This window comes from Marmota flaviventris, chromosome 4, assembly GCF_047511675.1.
Source record: "Marmota flaviventris isolate mMarFla1 chromosome 4, mMarFla1.hap1, whole genome shotgun sequence".
Lineage (NCBI taxonomy): Eukaryota > Metazoa > Chordata > Mammalia > Rodentia > Sciuridae > Marmota > Marmota flaviventris.
The window spans coordinates 137,372,884-137,396,011 of NC_092501.1; positions in this window are offsets into that span (position 1 = coordinate 137,372,884).

Genomic DNA, 23,128 nt, shown 5'->3' on the forward strand with positions numbered 1-23,128 from the left:
CTACACTTTGTCCCCCTTTGTGTGCTTGATCCAGATCTCTGATTTCCTATATGGCCACCCCAGTGGTTAATCCACCTGAGGGAGGTACCTGGTGCAGACGCAGCAGCTGACACCTACTGAGAACTTTGCTGCACTGGGACAGTGGTCCTTGCACATCCTTGAGGTGTCCATCTTAATCCCACAGCTCCACACCACTGTTGCCCTGAAGCTGTGGCAAACAGCGATTCTCCAAAAGTATTTTTATCTCAGCTTTTTAAAAAAGGTAATACATTGACATTGTGATCATTCTGACTGTGATGGCAGGACAATGAGGAAGATGATGAAGGCAAGACCACGGTTTTTGGAGAAGAAATAGTGAGTCCTTCACATGACACTCATTTCTTCAGCTACCATTGATGAAGGATCCCTGCCTCCCACCACCACCACACTAGACTGCCCCTGGCTTGCTTTTCCATATCTGTGTACATGATCATACTCTGAATCTTGTGAAGTTGCATCCTGTCCGTTAGACTCTTAAGCTCATGTGCAATCTCACACATTTCTTCATTAGCCTATCTCATCTCTTTCTGGGGAAGCTTAGACCTAGCTCAGAGGTAGGTTGGGAATAGATGCCATCCTGTCCTCTTGTATTTCTCACTTTTGTTTGTCTTTTCCAAGTACCTCCCCCCTAACCCCTGCCAGGTCTTGCACAAACTCTTCTTACTTGTGTCAATCCAAATACTAAAAGCCTGCATGCATATCACAACAGCAATTCTAGGTTGGGTGTAACTGGGGGTTCCGACTGCAGGTTGGTTATGTTGGAGGTAGGGATGTCCTTCTTATAATCATGATCCTCTATTTATGAACATTATCATATTCTTGACTCAGCTTCTTTTTGTCTTTGGCCTCTCACTGATTTTCTTTTTAAAGAAAGCATTTTGTTTTGTTTTGCAGGAGGGGTCTGGGAGAAGGCAAGTTAAGTGTTCCTTCATCTGTGAGTTAGAATACTTGACTTCATGTGCTCTTATTGACCTCAGTTGCAACTGATGTTCAGAAATGATCACACAGGCATTTCTACTCCAGGGCACTAGAGTTACTTTCCTCTTTTTAGTTCCTGACTTTTCAGAAGTGAAACAAGGGCTTTTCATGGGTTTAGGGACAAAGGTGAGAGCCAAAGGGGTGAACAGTGCTGTCAATCTGGGCACCACTTGAGACTGAAAGAGCAGTGGGAAGTAACTTTCAAGTGGGTCTTGGGAGGAAATCCAAAGGAGAGTCTTTCTGCAGGGTCAAATATCTCTAACCTGAGTACACAATTCAAAACATTAGGGCTGAAAGACGGTCGGGTATGTGCCAGCAGCGCATACTGTTAGGAGTCACGTGCTGTACTGTTACACAGAGGAACTACAAGAATGGCGATTCCTGGAATTATATTGTTCATTAAGGCAAAGTTAAGTGACCAGGAAAGCAAGGTAGCATTTTAGAATTCAGAGGCGGAATGAGGTTATCTTGATTATCTGTAGAGAGCATTTCAGTGAAGAATCTTAGGAAGTGACTAAGCTTTTTCTATGCTCAGTTTGCACCCTAGACTGTAAAAGGGCAACACTAGAGAGAGTTTTTATCAAAAGAAATAATGTTATTTGTGTTCAAGTTTCATCTCAAATGTCATTGTGGTATCTCACCAGCATCATTGTCTTGTTAATTCTGCTGAATTTGGCTGTCTAGTTCTTGCTGTACTTAGAACTAGGACCACATCTTGCTCTATACACAAGGCCTTTTCATAGGAATTAATAAGATTAAAGTGAAAATAGCAAGGAGACATACAGAATTTGGACATTTTATTTTGTTTCAGCATAACTAGTTAGATTCTTAAAATTGCAAATCATATTTTGGAATTAGACAAACTGATTTTTAGTCTCATTGAAATATCCAGCAGAAATTTACATTTATCAATTACCAGTGGTAGGTTTCACAGATCCTAAAGCTGATAATTGCTTCTGAAGAAGAAACTCCTTTGAAATACTCCAGACTAGTACCGTCCGATAGAAGTACAATATGAGCTTCATATGTGACTTAAAAATCTTAAAATCTTCTAGTAGTTGTAGTGTTTTGGTTTAGATGTAAGGTGTCTCCCCAGAACTCACATATGGGACCATGAAAAAAGCTTAGAGGTAATATGATTGTGTTATGAAAGCCTTAACCTAACCAGTGCATTAATCCACTGATAGGTATTAACTAGGTGGTAACTGTAGGCAGGTAGGGTGTGGCTGGGGGAGGTGGGTCACTGGGGGCGTGCCCAGCAAGCTAACTTTAGTCTCTCTCTGCTTCCTGATGGTCATGTCCTGAGCAACTTTCCTCAGCCACACTCTCTGGCAGAGATATTAACCTTCATTCAGGCCAAGAGCAGTGGAGTTGGCTGTCTATGGACTAAGACCTCTGCAACTGTGAATCTCAAAATAATTTTTTCTTCTTAGTCAGGTCTTTTGGTCACAGCAGTGAAAAAGCTGACTAAAACATGTAATCAAAATGTCAAAAGACTGAAGTATTTTTCATTCTTTTATTTTACTAAATCTTCAATATCTAGCATATATTTTTTAGTATTGTGATCTGTGTTAGGTACATTTTAACTGCTCAGTAGTACATGAAACTGCATGAAGCTTATGATTACCCTACTAGATGGTGTGGCTCTAGGAGATAACAAATACCATAAAACTAGTTCATGTTTAAATATATACGTGACTACATATAATTTTAAGATATTTTATACTTCCAACAATGGCAGGTTTTGGAACATAATTTTTTTATTAGATATTGGAATTTTACAGGTTCTAAGACAATCATGTTATGGATAATAGATATTTAAAATAAGTTTAATTTAAAAATACGGGAATAGCTTTCTTTTCTTGTGTGGATTTATGCACATGTATCAATGGAGTTACTCTGTCATTTCTTAATTTTGATCAATAGATGTTTTTCCCAAACTTTTCATCACTTTATCAGAACTGGTCAAAGGCTTTTCTTAATTTTTTTGTTTAAAAATACATTGAAAGAATGAAGCCAAGGGCTCACCAATTTTAGAGCCAAAATTGCACTTTTTTTCATAGTCAGATGGATGCCCTCTTTTCTGATATGTGTGGTTTTTAATTTACGTTTAGAAACAGTCATTTGTTTTTCCCTTTGATTATTGACTGCTGCTGAGGTAAATGAAGCACATTCCTTATGGACACCTCACCTCTTCTTTTCAATTAAAATTGTGTTCAAATCAAGTTCACCTTCCCAAGAACCAGGCTGGTTCTTATCTTAAAACATCTGTTTAAAAAATGCACCCATAATAGCTTTCTTAGATTTAAGGCAGTTTTGTTTCTTTTAAGTATTTCTAATAACTATTTTGAGAAATGCTCATTTGTGTACTTATACAAACCTACGTGGTATAGCCAGAGCTATGTTATAATCTTATGCTACCACTGTCATATATGATGTCCTTGTTGAAATATTTTGTGGCTCAGAGCTGTATTTGTTTTGGGCAGCCAATGTGCCTAAAAAAAAAAAAATCAGACTTCTATTACTATAGAAAAGATGAATAAAAATTTAGGGACATGTAGTGGTCTCTGCTATAACTAGTTTTGGGGCTTTAATCTTGTGTTTATAGAACGTAAGGGCCTGAAAGAAGCTATTTAAAATTTAAAATAATATTTTGTTTTATTTTATATGACAAATGATATGCTGTGTTATCTGGAAATAGAGGGCATGCTAAGGTCCTTGGATGTATCTTCAGAAACAACAGGTATCTACTAGGTGCGTTTAGGATACTGTTTGAGAATTTATGTGGCACATATCTCACATATGTTACTACTCTCCTTGTGTGAGTCTACAGCAGATGTTGCTACTAAATCACAGCATTCTTTGTCATTGAGCTCAGACTGGGCTTTAGGATCCTCTAAATTCCAAAAGGCTCTAGACAGTCTCTACCAATATAGTGGAATTGGCACACAATGAACAATTGACTTGCCCTTCTTGGCCTGAGATCTTACTATTCTTTTTTTTTTGTATCTTTGACAATGATCTTAGCTAGGACGTCAGGGTGACAATCTGTGAATTAAATACTGTTGCACTGTCCTTTAAGTCAATTTTCCTTTTTTAAACTTTTGTTGGCTCTTTTTTATCTTGTTCTTATTTCTAGATCATGGTGTATACCTCATTTTATAAAGCTAACTTTAGTCACAAAACTGAAACTGAGATAATTTTATCCAATCATTTACTTTCATAGAGAAACTGAAACCCAGAAAGGATAGGATTTATCAGCAGACAGAGAGCTAGACAACTTGGGCACTGAAACTAGATTTCTACACCCTGATTCCTGTTCTAGAACTCTTACTTTGCCAAGGTCAAGGTGATAAGTGCCAAGACTAATTAAAAAGCAATAATAATTATGACAGTTTAAGAGATGTATTAATAACAGCACTTCTATTTCTTGTATTTATATGGAAGAACCAACACCTTTCACCTTTCTTATTTAAAAGAAATGATATCCTGAGCAAACTTTGCTCCAATGTTTGAGCGCTTGTACAACTTTTCAATTTTATACAATGGATTTGACACTGTCAAAAATAGAATTTGAAGGCTGCTTTCTAGGACATCCTCATTTTGGTTAGGCTATAAAGAATGCTGCAGCTGTTTTTTATATTACCTTGGTATTTCCTATCTCAATAACTTCATGTGCGTTTTGGAATATTGACTTTTGTATAATATTTCCTTGATTAATTTATGATGGTAATTTTGAGTTCTTTATAATATATCAGGTCATGTTGCTTCTCATTTGACTCAGAGCCCTTTGTCCACCCCAAATTGCTTGTGGTTCTCTTAGACAAGAGGGTGCCTGTCACTCTCCATGTGTGTGAAGAGCTTCTCAGCAGGTGAGTTACTTGCAACTACCTTACATGAAAACCTTTATCAATAGCAAGATAAAGTTAGACTGTCCCAGGCTTTCAAGAAGGGGAGTGGGGATGTCCTTTAAAAATAAGTGAAAGACAAATGTATGATATGTCAAGGTCATTGTACTGTCATGTGTAACTAATTAAAACAAATAAAAAAATAATAAAAAGTAAGTGAAAGAAAGACCAATTATGGGGCAAGCAAATCTAACTATGGTTAGATTTCTAAGAAAGTACAATTGTAAAAAAAAAAAAAGGATTTTAAAAGATTGACTAAATCTTTCCACAAAAACTTTAATTGAATCCTCTATCAAAAATTATGACACTTTCACATGACAGAGAAAATGAGTCTTGTAAAATAGACTAAAGGAAATTTTGATAAGGAACACTTCTTGATTTAACTATTAATTAGATGAGAATGTTAAAAAGACACTGAAGAATTTTTCTCCTTTCATCTTCCAATTTTGAGGAAATAGCTTGAAAGCAGCAAAACATAGTGATTATAACCAAAAGGGATTGAATAATTTCAGTGCTGTAGTTAAAACTCGAGTTGATTTTTTTTTTTAACCAAATCTTGAGAGGAGTGTAACCTTGAAACACAGAGGTAAAAAATGCCCTCCATACTGAGACTAAGCTCAAACCCATATAAATTAAAACTTCCTCATCATCATTTATAGTCCCTCCCTGAGTACACAGTATTCTGTTGCATTTTGCTACTTCCAAGTTCGCCAGTACTTGGCTTATCTCTTCAAAGCCCTTCTGAACAGATGAGCAACTACTCCCACACCTATATATCTCCTTCAGTAGGTTCACTTTTTTTTAGTTCTGCAGAAACTTCACTTATTGAGAAAACATTTAATGAGCATCTACTATGAGTCAGGTGACATGGTAATTAAAGTTGGAAGTCAAAAATCATGGCCCCCAAAGAGCCCACCTTATAATGTTCCAGACAAACAAATGAGTCAATGATTTTGGAACTATGAGGCTAGTTGCTATGGCAACAGCAAGTTCTGCCTTAGTATCCACTAAGGAGACAACGTTGAAGCTGGCAGGAAGGTTGCCATAGTTCACAGAGCAAAGAAGGTGGGTCAAAGAATGGTTGGGTAAAATGCTACATACACAAAGCTGTGGAGGCATGAAGGAGCATTTGCCAAATGGGACAGGGTGTGGGAGGTGAGTGGGAGGGGGAGGCAGAGGATTCAGCTCAATAATACAGCGAATATTAATTGAATGACCCTATTTAGAGCATCCAGAGACTCTTAGGATGCAAAGAGGAATGTGCTCAGTCCTTATCCTTAAAGGATTTGCAAAGGAGTCACATGTTATAATCAGGTGGCGGTGCAGAGAATGTGGCAGCATTAGGTTCATTTGTTCATTTATTCACAAAAAAAACTGAGTGCCAGCTCTGATGCCAGTCATCATGCTGGTGGCAGAGGCATGTACAAAGGTGAGCCACCATCCCACACAGCCTACTCACCAGGCTACAGTGTGATAGGGACAATAGACGTTGACTTAGCAGTAGTAGCAACATGTGTACTCTAGCACCTGAGACACATGTCATGCAGAAGGTCCGAGAGAACTTGTAATGCAGGATTTGTTCTATCTGGGGGCAGGGAAATTGTATTTCCCTCCAGTCTTCTTGCAGAATAATTTCTCCATGAATTATTAATTCACTGTGTTCCTTGGACAGTTAGAGTTCATTTCAAATAATTTTCAAAAGAAGGTTACTTGGGTAAAAGATTGTCTGAGTTCTTGCAATGCTGAGAATGACACATTGCTCATGTAACAAAGTCCTAGGTTTCAACTCTCTCTCTCTATCCCTTAAAATAGAGATGGAGCCCTTCTCTTTGGCAGCGTGGTTTAGAGTTGATATATTAGATTTTTTCTAATGCCTTGTTTTTAGGCAGTCTTACATTTCTGTTTTAAGAATTTTTATTTTTATTCAAAGAATCTTGCAAAACTAAATGTACTTTTATCATGTGACCCAGCAATCACAATCCTTGGTATTTACCCAAATGAGTCGAACACTTAAGTATATATGAAAATCTACCCATAAATGTTCAAAGCAGCCTTATTACAGTTGTCAAAATGTGGATGACCAAGGTGTCACCTTCAGTAAGTACATTGATAAATAAATTGTCATACATCTAGTCAATGAAATATTATTCAGTTCTATTAAAGGTAAATGCATATTGCTAACTGAAAGAAACCAATCCTTAAAAAAGCTATGTATTAGGATTCTAACTATATGACATTCTATAAAAGACAAAACTAAGCAGACAGTGAAAAGATCAGTGGTTCCCAGATTTGGGGGTTGGGGAAGCCAAATACTTGAGCACAGAGTATGTTTATAACAGTGAAACTACTCTTTATGATTCTGTGGTGGTGCATGTCATTATACATACGTCCAAACTCATAGAATGTACCAGGAGTGGTGCGCATTAAGCCAGGTGACCCTTAGTGTAAACTACAAACCTCGAGTGATAATGATGTGTCATTGGAGGTCCATTGATTGCAACAAATCTGGCCTCTGCTGATAGGGGGAAAGGTTATGCTTCTGTGGGGAAGAAGGTACATGGGACATCTCTGTATCTTCCACTCAATGTTACTGTTAACCTAAAATTGCCCAAAAAAGTAAAGTGTGGTTAAGATAAATAAAACAAACAAAATTCTCTATAAATGAAAATTTTACTAGGAAGTGATTTTTCCTGGAGTACTATTTCTTCATAGATATTTTAGTGGGAAACTAGAAGTGCTGTTTTAAGAATTTCATAGTAAGATGTCATTCTCACTCAGAATGTCCCTTAGACTGTTTGAAGAATCTTGTGATGTTCTTAGTTTCTCAAGGATGAGAAACTAAGCAGAAGGGTATGCTTGATTGTTGCCATAACTTAGATTCATTTTTCTTTTATCTTCAAATCTTATAAGAAATGGGTCACAACTATAAATAAGCAACACAAAAACAAAAACAAAAAACCTTATGTATTTATGTCAAATTGATTTTCAGCAAGGCTGCCAGGGTAATTCAAAGGGGAAGAATAGTCTTCCAATCATGCTAAAATGAGTGGATGTCAATAAAACAATGAAGTGGGACCCCCTCTGGATCAAAGGTTTAAATGTAAGAGGTAAAACTATGAAATGCTTAGATGAAAACAGAAGAGTGAAGCTTCACATTTTTGGATTAGGCAATGGTTTAGTAAATACAACACCAGAAAACAAGTGACACAAGCTAGACATTTTGAATTATATTAAGTGAAAACTGTTGGGCTACAAATAATATAAAAAGAATAGTAAAAACATACCCCATAAACTAGGAAAATTACTTGTAAATAAAATACTTGATAAGGTTATTCTATCTAAAATGTATTAAAACTCTTACAACTCAACAATAAAAAGATAATTTAAAATGAGGATCTAAATAGACTTTTCTCAAATGAAAGTACAAAACTGGCTGATAAGCATATAATAAGATGTTCAAGGTCATTATTCATTAGGATAATGAAAATCCAAACCACAATGAGATGTCACTTCACACCCACTAGGATAATTAAAAAACAAACAAAATATCAAGCACTGGTGAGAATGTGGTGATATAAAAATCCTCATTCTTTGCTTGTATCCATCAACTGAAGGATGGATAAATAATATATATATATATATATATATATATATATATATATATATATATATATATAGTATATTTTACAAAGAAACATTATTTGTCAATTAAAAAGAAATGAAGTACTGAAACAGAATGCAGTACAGATGAACCTGAAAATATTCTACTATGTGAAACAAGTCAGTCACAAAAGATCATGTGTTATGGTTTAGATAGGAGGTGTTCCCTAAAAGTTCAAGGGTGAGACAATGCAAAATGTTCAGAGGTTAGATTAAGAGATGTGTCACTGAATCAGTGGATTAATCCACTGATATAAATTAACTGGGTGCTACCTATAGGCAGGTAAGGTGTGGCTGGAGGAAGTAGGTCACTGGGGGCCTGCCTTTGGGGTTTATGTTCTACTTCCTTATTGCTGTGGCCTGAGCTGCTTTCCTGCACCACACCTTTCTGCCATGGTGTTCTTCCTCAAGTTGGTCCCAGGGCAATGGAGTTAGCTGACTTTCTACTGAACCTGTGAAACCAAGTCAAAATAAACTTTTCCTCCTCTACATTTTTTCTTGTCAAGTCTTTTGATCACAGTAGCGCAAAAACTGACTAAAACTCCATTTTTTTCTTATGGTTCCATGAAATGTCTAGAATAAGAAACTCTATAGAGACAGAAGGTATATTACTTATTTTGGGTTTAAGTTGTTCTTCTTGTTAAGATGGGAAATTAGGTTACTGACTTGAGATCATTTTTTTGTTTTGTTTTAACTTATGTATTTGAGTACACACTTTCCTTTGAGTACTGCTTTCTCAGTGTTTCAGGAAAACCCAGTGTATAAGAATTAGCCACTGAAGGTGAAAGGTGCCAAGAGAATTAAAAAAAAAGAATAGGACAATTCCAGAATTGCACAAAATGTATGAGAGACTTACAGGCAGAGTGTGTCTTGGTTGGCAGCAAGACGAGTATCCCCACACCCTGAGGCAGGGGAAGGTGTTTATGTGCTAAGATATCACAAAAGTGGCCCACAATCAGCTGGGATGTACCTGAACTTTCTCAAAATCCATTAACATGTGGAATATCAGCTGAGTCCAGTCATCACTGTCATGAAACGCTCTGCTAATCTTGTAAAGACTTTGTTTATTATATGGGTTTAGAATGTGCCACCTGATAGGCGAGGACATCTGCTTTCTCAGTGTTCTAACCAAGACAGCTACGGTCAAGTCAAGCTGGATCCATGCACTTGATATCCCATAAATTTTGTCATGTGTTATTTTTGTTTTGATTCACAGCAAGGTATTTTTCTTTATGATTTGTGGTCTGACCATTAGTTATTTCATTGGTTATTTTATTGTTTAATTTCCACACTTTTGTGAATTCCTCAACTTTTCTTCTGGTATTAATTTGTGATTTAATTCCACCATGCTCAGAGAACATATTTTGCATAATTTTGACTTTAGAATTTACTGAGGCATTTTTATGGCCTAGTATATAATCAATCTCAGACAACATCCCATGTATACTTAAGAAGAATGTGTATTCTGTTGTTGCTGGGTGGAATTTTCTAGAGATGTCTATTGGATCTAATTAACTCATAATGCTGTTGAAGTCCTCTACTTTCTTGTGGATCTTCTCTTTAGTTGTTATATCCGTTATTAATATGTGTAGCAAAATCTACAACTATTATCACTGAATTGTTTATTTCCCTTTAATTCTGTCAGTTTTTGAATTATGTACATAAGGGCTCTGTTTTAAGTGTGTTTATGTATTTAATTGTTATATCTTTCTGATGAATGGACCCTCCTGCTATTTTGAAATGTCCCTCTTTGGTGACATTTTTTATCTTTAATCTGTATTGTCTGATATTCATATAGCTACTCCAGAAATTGTACAGTTGATTACCATGTCATTTTAATTCATAGAAAACCCTGAGTTGTGTCTAGTGAGATCGAGTAAAAATGGGTTCACCAAATGATTAAAAATTAGTTTTTCAGAATGCTGTACATCTTTGCTATGGTAAACTTACTAATTAATTTAGATGCATAGGGATTTTTACAACATTGTATAATTATATTAGCATGTTGAAGAAAGGAATGAAGCACAGAGCTTGAAAAATTTCCCTTGAATGTTTTCACTGTCATTGAAATTCTCTGCACACTGCTGAAGTGTTTGGATCACATTCTTCTGTTAGGCCCAGAGGGCACTGATTACAATTTAACACAAGATCTGTGTTCATGTATCAGCTCAGGAGGTTAGCCCCTGGCACTTCTATCTGATTGAGAATCCATAAGATACTATAATTAATTCATCTCTGTATTCAGAAAATTTTTACTGAGCACCAACTACCTGTTCTTTTGGTTTAAGTGCCTGGAATAGAGTGAACGAATAAGACAGACATGTTTTCATGAAGCTTATATTCTAGTGAAGAGATAAAACACAACACACACACATATACAAAATTTTCATTCTTCTGAGCTTGAAGAAAATAAATCCTGAGAGTATCATGGAGAATGAAGCAGGGACATGGGTTAGATGTACTTGAATTGGTCTGGAAAAGCATCTCTGCAGAGCTGACACTGAGAGAAGACCTTGTGATGAGAGGGATCAGTTAGATGGGGAGCGGTGGGGAGAGGCATCCAGGCTGGATCCAGTGCTACTGCAAATCCCTAAGAGCAGAAAGGGGATGCCTTACTCAGAGATCCTGAAAAGAGGTCACTGTGGTTAGAGCACAGTGAGCAAAAGAAAAGAGTTGGGAGAGAAAGTCAGAAAATAGACAGGATGGTCTTGAAAGCTGCAGTGAGAAATTTGGGGCTTATTCTCCATCATGGGAGCGGGCAGGGGGTTAGCAGACTAGTGAAGGGACCAGCTCAATGTTTTTAAAACATCATTTTGGAATCAGCATGGAGACTAGAAATCAGAGTAAGGCAAGACAGGACAAGAGATCAATCCTGAGATCACATAGTAATTGGCAGTCCAGTGTTTATGATGGAAACTGAGAGAAGTGGTGGAATTGATATATTTTAGTAGTACAGTCAATAGGACTTGCTAATAGACTGGGGATTAGGATCAGGGAAAGAAAAGAGCAGGATGATTCCCAGGTTTTGTGATTCTAAATTGGAGTATAAATCCAACTGAAGGGCTGGGCATATGGCTCAAGCGGTAAACTCACCTGGCATGCGCGGGGTGCTGGGTTCGATCCTCAGCATCACATAAAAATAAAATAAAGATCCGAAAACTAAAAAATAAATATTAAAAAAATTCTCTCTATCTCTCTAAAAAAAAATACAACTGGATTATAACACTGTTTTCTTTTCTTTTGGTATTGGGGATTGAACTCAGGGGCACTCAACCACTGAGCCACATCTCAGCCCTATTTTGTATTTTATTTAGCAACACAATGTCACGAGTTGCTTAGTGCTTTGCTTTTGCTGAGGCTGGCTTTGGACTTGCGATCCTCCTGCCTCAGCCTCCTGAGCCTCTGGGATTACAGTCATGCACTGCTGTGCCCAGCTATATAACTGTTTTCTGAAATATAGAAGACCACTGGATGGGGGAAATGTTTTGAGGGTGCATGCACACACTTGGATCTTTTGAATGTGTGAAGTTGAATATTTAAGTGGAGACTTCAAGTGGTCAGGAGATATTAAGTATGGAACTCACGAGGGAGCTTTGGCCTAGATGTAGAATTGGAAGTCACCAGCAATTAGATGTCATCTAATTTCTGTCATGAGACAGAAGTCTTTGAATGGGGAGAGCACAGATTGGAACTGTAAAAGGATGAAGATTGTCTCCCGAGACCTTGAGTGGAGGCCTAGCAGAAAAGGAGAGGCCAGCGAAGGAACGGAGAACGGATGGTCAGAGAAGTAGCGGGAAATCTAAAGAATTGTTTTCATGGAATCAAGGGATAAAATTATTGGTTTGGGAACTAAGAGAAAATATTTCAAGGAGGAGAGAATATTCACACTGTAATTGAGAAAATAAAGTAAGACCAGAGAAGTAAAGGTTGTCCTTGTGAGTAAAGTATTAGGGAAGTCGTTGGTGGAATTGAGAAAATAAAATAAGACCAGAGAAGTAAAGGTTGTCCTTGTAAGTAAAGTATTAGGGAAGTCGTTGGTGGTTGATTAGAAGTAGTTCTGTTGGGTTGAAAGATAGAAGCTCTACTGAATAGGTCAAAGAGATATTTTGAAGTGAAGAAATAGAGATAATGAAATTACATGGCTACTTTAACAAGTTTTGTGGTGATGTGGACTGTCCCAAATGGATCCATCATTGGGGAGGGATGCAGGATTGTGGGAATACTTATTTAAAAAGTGAGAACTGAAAGCATGTTTGTTTACTAATAGAAATGAGAAAGACACAGGTCTTCAGAAGACAGTCACAAAAATCCCCAGAAGGTCAGAAAGGATGGAGTCCAGGCCAGAAATGTGTTAGCCATTGATGGGAAGAGAAACACTACTCCCATGGTAGAAGAAAGAAAGACAGAGCATGCTTCTATGCACACGGGGTAATGCTGAGAAGGTGGGAGAATACTGCATAATTGTTTCTAGCTTCTCAGTGAATTATGGGTTAGAACCTCTAGTTAAAAGTTGGAGTGAGTGAGAGAGAATACGGGAGGTCAGAAAACAAGTGAGAACCTGTTGAATGAGCCTCTTGGAGACAGGGGAAGTTTGTTCCAGGGAGCACGTTGGAAGTACTGGTCATTTACTGGTACCTATCTTGAATTTAAAGAGAGACCAGTTGGCATAGCTGCACTCATTTTCTCAGGGACAGGTTTAGATAGGTAGAGAGTGAAAGTGGTGTTAGTTGTTTGTCCAGGTAAATGATTATTTAGAGGATCACTGTATTGTCAGCCTTTGGTTACTATAACCAAAATACCCGACATAAACAACTTAAAGAAGGAATGATTTATTTTCATTCACAGTCTCAGAGGTTTAGTTCATGGTTGGCTGGATCTATTGCTCTGGGCCTAGGTGTGGAATGGTGTGGCAGAGGAAAGCTTTTCAGTTCATGGCAGCAGGGAAGTAGATCAGGGAGAGAGAAATAGAGAGGAAGGGGCTGGGGAAAAGAAAAATCCTTTCAGGGCATGTTCCTAGTCACCTGCTTCCTCCACTTAGGTACCATTTCCCAGCAGTTCAGTCAGCTATCAATCAAATGGACTAATGTACTGATGAAGTCAGATCCAAGTACTGCCTAAAAGCCCCACCTCTGTATACATGAGACTTTGGGGGACATTCCATTTCAAAACCAAAACAATCATAAATAATAATAATGTAGTAAGTATCCTTCATCATGACCGGACACCTGCCCCATATAAACACATACTAAGATATACACACCACACTCACTCATGTGCACACTATATTCTTCTTATGTGTTTGCACACACACACAGTTGCAGGCATCCCATTATATACACATTCACCACACTCACAAGATGATTTAATTTGCTTCTTACAATAACCCACAAAGGCACTTTGCTTTTGTTTCTGAGGTATCTGAAAATTGAAAAATACTTGTAGTTTTCTCTCCATGTTTTCCCCAGTCTTCAAATGTTTTTAAAAATGATCATTAAATGAATTCAGTTAATTTTTTGATTCTATTCTGTTTAAATGAGAACCAATTTTAGGACTGTGTGTAGCCTTTATATAATATGGGGGTGAGGGAGTAGTGACTTTAAATGAAGAATAAAAATTAGAATACATGGTGTTATGGTTTGCATAAGTGTCTCCCAAAGGCTCATGCATTAGAGGATTGTCCCCCAGCTCATGACATGATTGGGGGTGGTGGAACCTTACAGAGGCGGGGCCTAGGGGGAGGAAGTTAGATCACTGGCACTCCAGTCCCTTCATCTCTGTTTTCTTCCCAGCCATGCTGAAGTGAGCAGCTTACTCCTCTGCCACATGCTTCTGCCAGGATGTGCTTCCTTAGCACAGGCCTAAAGCAACAAGATGAATTGATTATGCACTGGAGCCTCTGAGATTGTGAGCAAAAATAAATCTTTCCTCTTTTTAAGTTAATTATCTCAGATATTTTGTTACAGTATGGGAAAGAACTAACAGACACTGAAAATGCTTTGTTCCATGCACATAGGTTTTTAATAAAAGACAGTCTCCTTTTTTTCTGTACCTTAATCTCTATCTCTCGATATCTATCTATTTTACTTCTCTGGTCCTATTTCCTAAAGGATCTTCATTCATCTAAGCATTTTTGGTGTTGTTGTTTTGCTTTGTTTTTCTACCAGGGATTGAACCCAGGGGTGCTTAACCATTAAGTCACATCCCTAGCCCTTTTATTATATTTTATGTAGAGGCAGAGTCTCACTGAGTTGTTTAGGGCCATGCTAAATTGTTGAGGTTGGCTTTAAACTCACGATCCTCCTGCCTTAGCTTCCCAAGCTATTGGGATTAATGAAATGTATCACCGTGCCTGACCAGCTAAACATTTTTAACTAGTATAAATTAATTAGTTATTGATAGAATTTGAAGTTTAACAGGGTTCTGGAAGTAATGTAGAATTTGGATTGACTCCAATAGTAGGACTTCAGGGAAATAAAAAATAAATAAATAAAAGATCTATTTTTGCACCAGGATCTTTTTGATTGTTAAATTGTGCAGGACTGACTTTGACTTTGATCATTAGAAATTAAACTAAACCATAACCATTTTGAGCAGAAAAATATTGGGTTATTTCATGTCTTGGTTGTTGGGGTACTTAATAAGTGAAAAGAAATATTACACATTTTGGAATATCTTTGAATTATCCCAGGTCTGTGCTATATCCCATAATTCTTGATAATGTAAAAGATCAACATTGCAATATCTTTAAAAAGGTGTTATATCACTGGAATAAACTCAAAGGGCATTTCTTTAAAAAGCATCCCCTGGGGAAGGTGGTTGAAACCATCAGTTCATTTCAATTCTGGCCACTGTGACAGTGGCTGTCACCCCTGCTCTTCAAGTCCCAAGTGGAATGTCATCCTTATTCTCTAAGGACCAAGAATTTCAGATAAGTTCATGTAATTTACAAGTTTATGTTCCCTTCATTGATGATTATTATTCACTGCTTTATTTTGAAAACAATACTAATGACTAAGGTTACTCCTGAGTGGTGATGATATGTAACAAAACAAGTGTATTTCTGCTTTTGAAGTGTTGTACTATTGGGCATATTAACTTTTTTGTGATGTGTGACATGTCATAAAATTGTTCAGAGGCAAAGCTGAGACTGTGTGTTTTGATGTTTTACATCTCTATTCCCTGGTTCTTAGAAATGGTAATAAATGATATATTATTAATTATTTCAAAATGTGTATATTGGCAAGTGTACGTAATACTATACTAGTATTGATCAACAGCAGTGGCCTGTAGTCTAGGCAGGGTGTAACCTGCTCTGTGGCAAGCGTTATAACCATGTGCTATTATGCATGCAAAACCGTGTTCCTATGTTTTTGATGTATGGGAAGTAGCAGACTGTTTTCTTAATTCTCATAAGTTGAATATTCCCCTAAAGACTCATTATGGGAAGGCATTTTGAAGCGTGTGGTGTCATTACCAAATCCTTCTTGCTTGGCAACAAGCAACAAAAGGAGAAAAACCTTTCTGACGATTTCTGAAATGTGATCACTAGAAATCACCCTCTGAAATTAATGAGATGCTATAGAAAGCCAAGAGATTAATAGATCATATCATGTGCACAACTTGATGAGGACTCCAAAGGGGGCCTGATTATTTGCTAAGTGCAGGCCATAGTGCTCATGATCAACTACTTTCTCACTATTCCTGCATAATGAAGATGGAGCAGATCTGCAATTATATACACTGAAATGATTACAGAACATTCTGACCCAGAGGAAAGTATATGTAATTAAATGAAGAACTGAAGCTTTAGTTTTATTCATCCAATGACTCTCTCTCTTTCTCCCTCCCTCTCCCTGTATTTCTCAAAAAATCAACTACAAAGAAACTTCTCCCACCAAAGCAAACCAGTCCCTTCTTTAAGTGTTTTTGTTTTTTTCTCCATGTTTTGGAGACAGCTGCTGCTTCCACCTGGCCTCAGAGTCCTCCTTTGTGCCTGCGTCTGTCTCCATGGAGATAGACAGCTCCGAGGGCGGAGCCCCGCGCAGTATCCAGCCAGGAACCTCCCGACCCTCTCTGGGAGCAGCCTATCTTTGATCTTAGAGCATAAAGGAGGAGAAGGTAACAATGTGTTTGGGACCTGCACTCCTCTCTCCGTGTGGTCCTGCAGATGCAGTTTGATAAACCCTGAGGGGAGAGATGGAGCGCCCTGGGCTTCCCTCCCCTCGTTGTCAAGAGATCTGCTCCAGTTGCTGGGAGGACCCAAAGAGGAAGGGGAAAGCAGGACAGGAGAGGATAAAGAGAGAATTAAACGTCTCTTTTTAAACAAACTTACAACCTTAGTGCAATCGTGCTGAGAAAAGGTCGCTAACCAGAAACCTGAACAATATATGGCAACTAGGTGTATCTTCCTCCATAAAATACACAATTGTTCTGAACAGAAAAATACTAAAATCCACAAACACCCAGTCTATTAATGACTAGAGGAACTGGATCATTTTTTTTAAATGTCAAAAAATTGTGTATTGTTGGGAGAAGGCACAAAGGTTTATAGGAGCGCATAAATTCATCGGGAGCCTGCGGTGTGGGTCTCACTCTTGACATTTCAGCCTTTTGTTTCTACGGATGGAAATACTTTTGTGAAAGCATGACTGGAAAGCTTTATTATTCCACTTCTGGATCTGAAGAAAAAACTCAACTTGCCTATGTGATGGATAGTAGTTTCAAAGTGATAAATAAAAAATAACTAAATGTGATGGACATTGAACGATGCCAGGTGTTGGAATTGCTGAGTGTCAAAAATTACTCTGATATTAGAAGCACCAGAATTGAGAGACAAATTCTTTAGTTTTCTGAAGAAAGTTGTACAGAAAGACATTACTAACTTTCTGGGTGTGCACTGATATCCTTGGGCACCTGGGTAAATCTAGGATTTGATTCTTGGTCACTCTGATCAGTTAGATTCTTTGCCCATTTGCAGTGAAAGCTCTCTCAATTGCTGCTTTTCAGTTGGACATTTTCTTGCAGTTTAGATCTCTTCATTTTAAAAATATCTATAAAATAATAATGACTAACATATGGAATATATATTATGGTTTGAAGAACCTCTAAGAACATACTTGGTTCCATCTAGGTCTTTATTTAAAAAAAAAAAATTTATTTTTAGTTGTACTTGAACACAATATCTTTATTTTTATGTGGTGCTGAGGATCGAACCCACGGCCTTGCACATGCTAGGCAAGCACTCAACTGCTGAGCCACAAACCCCATCCCCCACCCCCCACCCCCCCAACTAGGTCTTAACAGGAAAGTTGAGAGATGAGAATAGTTTTGATCCTTGAGACCCATAGAAGTTAAATGACACACCTAAGACCACACAGGTAAAAACTACTTCTTTTCACTCCAGGGCCTATTCCATGCTTAATAACAGTTTCATGATGCTAAGCATAAGTGTTCTGTCTTTAAAGAGTCTCTTAAGTGATAGATTGCAAATCACTTGAGGACAGAGATAGGAAGGATTACATAGTTCAGTACTTTTTTCTGCTGTTTTTCCTTTCAAGGATAAAGGGAATTCCTGCTGGGTTCATCTACCACAAGACATAATGATTCCTATGCACTTTCTAGGAATGAAAATGAAAATTTTCTTCATTTAAATTTCGTTTCTTTGATATTGATATGGTGTCTTCCAAAAGTACAAAAGAAATCAGATACAAATGGATGGGAGAATCCTAACACTCTCATGCAGCATTTCTATCTTTGGTTTGGTAGGAGGGGAGCATGTGTCACTGAAATGGCCCTCTTGGGTGGGTGGGCTGCAAGGTTCCTTGGGCTAGAATGTGACACTGTATGTGATCGTGGGCTAGTCATCCCCAGTCCTGGGCTTAATAGCACCAGTGGGCAACAAGAAAACCTGTCTAAGAAGCTAGTGACTAATAAAGCTCAGTTATTTACTTTTCTGATTTTTGATAATTTAGCAAACATTAGTGGGAGAGCTACTGTACCAAGCATTGTGCTCAGTGATTATGAAGAAAAACAAAACACTGTCACTGTCATTAAAAATCTCATAGTCCAGTAAATTTGTCCCCATTTGAACTTATAAATCCTGCCACTGATGGCTATATCTGAGATTTTGAAAAGAGAAGCAGAAACACTGGGAGATCATCACAACCTGGTTGTCTAAAATCACATGAGCTGGTGATGAAACTAGGGAGGGGGTATAATATGTTCCCATGGCTGATGCTCCACCATTGGGCTGCCTTGTGAAATATGGTTGCATCATTTCAGGGTGAAGAGCAATGCCAATTATTGGCTAATTTTGGCTCACAGTCGCTTCATTATCAAGTGCATTTCCTGAGAGTCCTGTATTTCCTGGTTCGAGTGTGGTTGATGACGTACTTGTAACCAAGGCACTCAGCTCAGCCTAAGCACTCTTTCCCTGACTCACGTGGAGCATGCCAAGTTAACAAACACTTTTCTGTGTAGTGGCTAAGAGAAGGAATGCAAAGATTAATTCACCAGCTCTAATAGTGTTAATCCAATAATTCACAAACAATGCCATTTGAATTCCAGTAACTGTAATATATAACAGTTGTTGACTTTGAATAGTGTATAATTAACTCTATAGTGTGTCAAAGTGACAATTGTAATCTTCTATTCATTCAGAGATGCTCACAGCTTCAGTATTCCTTCTAATTAGCCATGTGATATTGCTTCAATACTTTGATGGTTACTGCCAACATTCGTGACCATGTTGATAGCTAACAATGATAGATATATTCATTACATTTCCAAAACTACTTAATTCATTTATTTAATCCTTAACTGGTTCCATAATTCGAGGCAGAGCTGGACCACAGGATTATGGAAAGGGGAGTGGAGAGATGGAAGGGAGAACTAGGTGATCCATCTGTCAGCACTCTCATATTCAGGACAGTTGGGCTGGATGGCTGTCATTCCATAGAGGATTTGAATCTACCTACCATGCTTCCTTCTCTAAGACCTGCCCTTAGTGGTTCCAGTGACCAGTACATCACCTCTCTCCAAGACAGGTGCTTGCTATTCCAGGCTGATGAATCCTGTGCTCTCCAGAGTATTATTCCTGCTGCAGCTTTCATCACTGTCATGAGCTGGTTATTCACACTGATACCAGTACCAAGACTTTGTAGAGCATTGGATGCTGTCATTACAGGGGCTCATAGCTATGTGTGCTCCCAGGACACAGGATCTCTATTCTTACTTTTCTTCTGGATTCTGAGCTGTCATAGGTAGTGATCTCATGAGGTACCTTGGGTACCATGTTACCTGTGCAGGGCACCTTCCAAGACTACCACATGCTATATCCATGGTACCATTCAGTGCCATCCTCAAAGCCCATGGCCACTAAAGTAGTCATAGCCCACAGGTCCTAAATAGGCTGTAAGGAGAGTTTTGTTTTCTTTTTGAAAAGGGTGATGAGTTTCCAGAGACAGAGATCTGAAGCTTGGGCCTGTTCATGGGATAGTAGTGGGTAGTGGCAGTGTGATATTGGGATAGCCTAGAGAAAAGATGGTATCTCCAGTGTTCAGCACTGTGTGATTCACAAACAATGCCATTTTTTGTGTAGGGGTAGAACAGAGTGGAAGCTACTTCTCTTGGAGGTCTTCACTGAACTTGAGGCTTTGACCTTCTTAGTTTTTTGCTCATAACAAAAAGTTCATGCATCAACCTTAAGTCTTCAAATCCTTGAAAACTTTTGGGATCATTTGATAAAAATGAGCAGAGATGGAAACTTGATTTGCTTTCTGGGGAATAGATTGTGTTCAAGGCTTTTTTCTCCCTAGTACAGCTTGAAAACCACCTGACAGTAATTAAATTATTCTAACATCTCACTCCCACCTCCCACACGCATTTTCCCCTTTTGTTTTGTTATTTGGTGGTGTGTGCAATTATCTTCTTTTAAGAAACAAGCACAGCCTCCCACAACTACACATGCTAGCTGTAAATCTGAACTGTGGTAATGGGAAAGAGGCATCCCTTCCCTTTTTCTCACAGGTTGTAAACTGGTTATTCACATTTTCTTTGATGAGAATTTTAAGCACCAAGTGCCGTCTTCATCAGCACATGTAGCAGATGGCTGGGAATATTGTGTGATATGGAAAGCTGGCCAATTTCTTCAGTTATTTTCACCTCCTGAACACATTCCAAAGAAATGCAGTGGCATATTTTAGGGTGTGTCTTTACAAGACCTCTTTACTTAAATATGAATATAATTTGCTGGTGTGTTCACTTTAAGATGGATTCCTTTGGGGACTGTCTCCGTTGTAAGTGATCTTGTAGCATTTTCATATAAAATTAGACTTATGTTGAAAGCTCTCCTGGGTGTTGCTGCCTAGGAATGAACCCAGCTGTTCCTTCCCCTCACTCAGGAAGACTATGAAGGAGGAGGCAATGAAGCATGATATTTATATCTCCTGGTGACCTTCATGTCTATAATCTGTGTGATTGAAACAATCTGCATGAAGGAGGAAAGAAGATTCTGAGTCACTCAGTTTGCTCTGTGAACTGACTCTGTCATTGATCAGAGGTGTCTGTGCAATAGGGGTAGCCATTACCACCCCCTGGGATGGTTGTGAGGACCCAAACAAGACTAGGTGGGGAAAGTTCTTTTTTCATAAAATTGCTCCGTGAATGGTTGAAATCAGGGAGTTGATGAAAGAGAAATATCCAGAAAATCTGGTTGCTGTACTTCAGTGCTTTCTTGCTGCAGAGACTTATCAAAGATACTCCTTAGGGACAGTCCCCAGAGAGCCAGAAAGGCCCCATGGGGGCTGCAGCCCAGATAAATATGCTCCATGGCCTTATACTCCTTCCTAATATATTTTGTTGACCCTGAATCTTGCTTTTTGAGAACATGTAAAACTAATGGATCCACTCTGAAGTTATGGTTCCAGGGAAGACTTGCGTAACACATTTTGGGGTGGAAGAGAACTCCCAGTATGTATGGTGGTGGTGGTACCTACAGCAGTGGCAGAGTCCTGAATGGGTATCAGATAACTCACTGTTGTGTATTGTTTGAATTATTGTTCAATCCCATAACCAATAGGTAAAGCTAGTATATACTATCATATTACATCCTAGCTGTTCTATGTATTAGTGTAACCAGATTTAGCATGTATGTGGTGCTATTTTTCCTTCTTTCTATCTTTGTTTCTTTTTCTTTTTAAAAGATATCCAGGCATCCTCATCTCATGAGTTTTCATTATATTTATAACATTCAGCACACAGATTTTTAGAATTCTTTGTTTTGAATTCTCTATTTACCACTTGTCTAGATAGACAAACACATCTATAACTCATAGCTACAACTTGTTGGATACAATTTAAGTTGGTTGCAAAGATTTGTCCTTGGATTTAGTCTGAATATCCAAATAGGGTTTTGGATGACCTCTGATAAATTCATTTTTAGTTATTTTATTTGTATAGACATTTCATTGCTTCAGTCCAATGATTGTACATATAGATTTTTACATTTAAAATGTTTGGATCAATTCTCTTTAACTTTGGAAAAGTGGTAATAATTCATCCATTAAAACATCAATATTAGAAAGAAAGGGTCAGTTGCTTTAACAAAAGGCAGAGTGATTTAGAAGTAATAAACTGAATACCTTTTCTGGTGTAGATAGTGATCAATAAGCTGATGCAAGTACAAAATCAGAGGGAAGGGAAGTCAAGGAGAAAATTAAAAGTTTTTATTCCCAATGACAATTCTAGCTTCGCATATGTTTGGAAATAGGCCAAGTTTTTTTTGTTTTTGTTTTTTGGATTTTTTTTTTTTTTTTGTCAGTGTAAGGTCCCTCCTGTTCCCTTTGTCTCTGAATCAATGATAGTGTACAAGAGGCCACTGTTAAAATGCAAATGACTTTTGTTTTATAAAGCACAATAGTTGAGGCAGACAGAGGAAGACCTCTGTGATCTGAAAGGTCTAAAGATTGGGGCTGATCTACAATTCTAGAGCCATACTGTCTTCTATAGTGGTCAGCAGACAAATGTGACTATTTAAATTTCAATTAATTAATAAAATAAAATAAATTCAGTTGTAGGTGCCACACTGAATCTGCAAACTGGACCCAGTACTTATCATATTAGACAGTACAGAGGTGGGCCATTTTTGTCACTGCAGGAAGTTCTGTTAGATAACTGCTCTAGGGATTGACCTAAGGAGTCCTAAAGGGTAGAATAGTATAAATCAAGCAGTTTTCTAAAAGGAAAGGCTAGATGAGAACCAAGTATTGCTATGCAATCTAAACAGAGGCCAAGACCGTGGGTGTGCATACAGGACAGAGATGTTATAAGAGATCAGTCATGTGGTCTAGGTGGGCAGATACCTGCCCCCAAACTACCAGCAAGTGTTGCAACCTGTTTAATTAAGTTCTGAGGCATGGCAGGTTCAGTCATCAGAATAATTGAAAGCTGACCTGGCAATGGGAAAACACAGGGACCCCACACTTATCTCTGACCTTGTGATGCTTAAACCAGCCAGGGATAAGGCTATGGACCCAGAGGCCAAA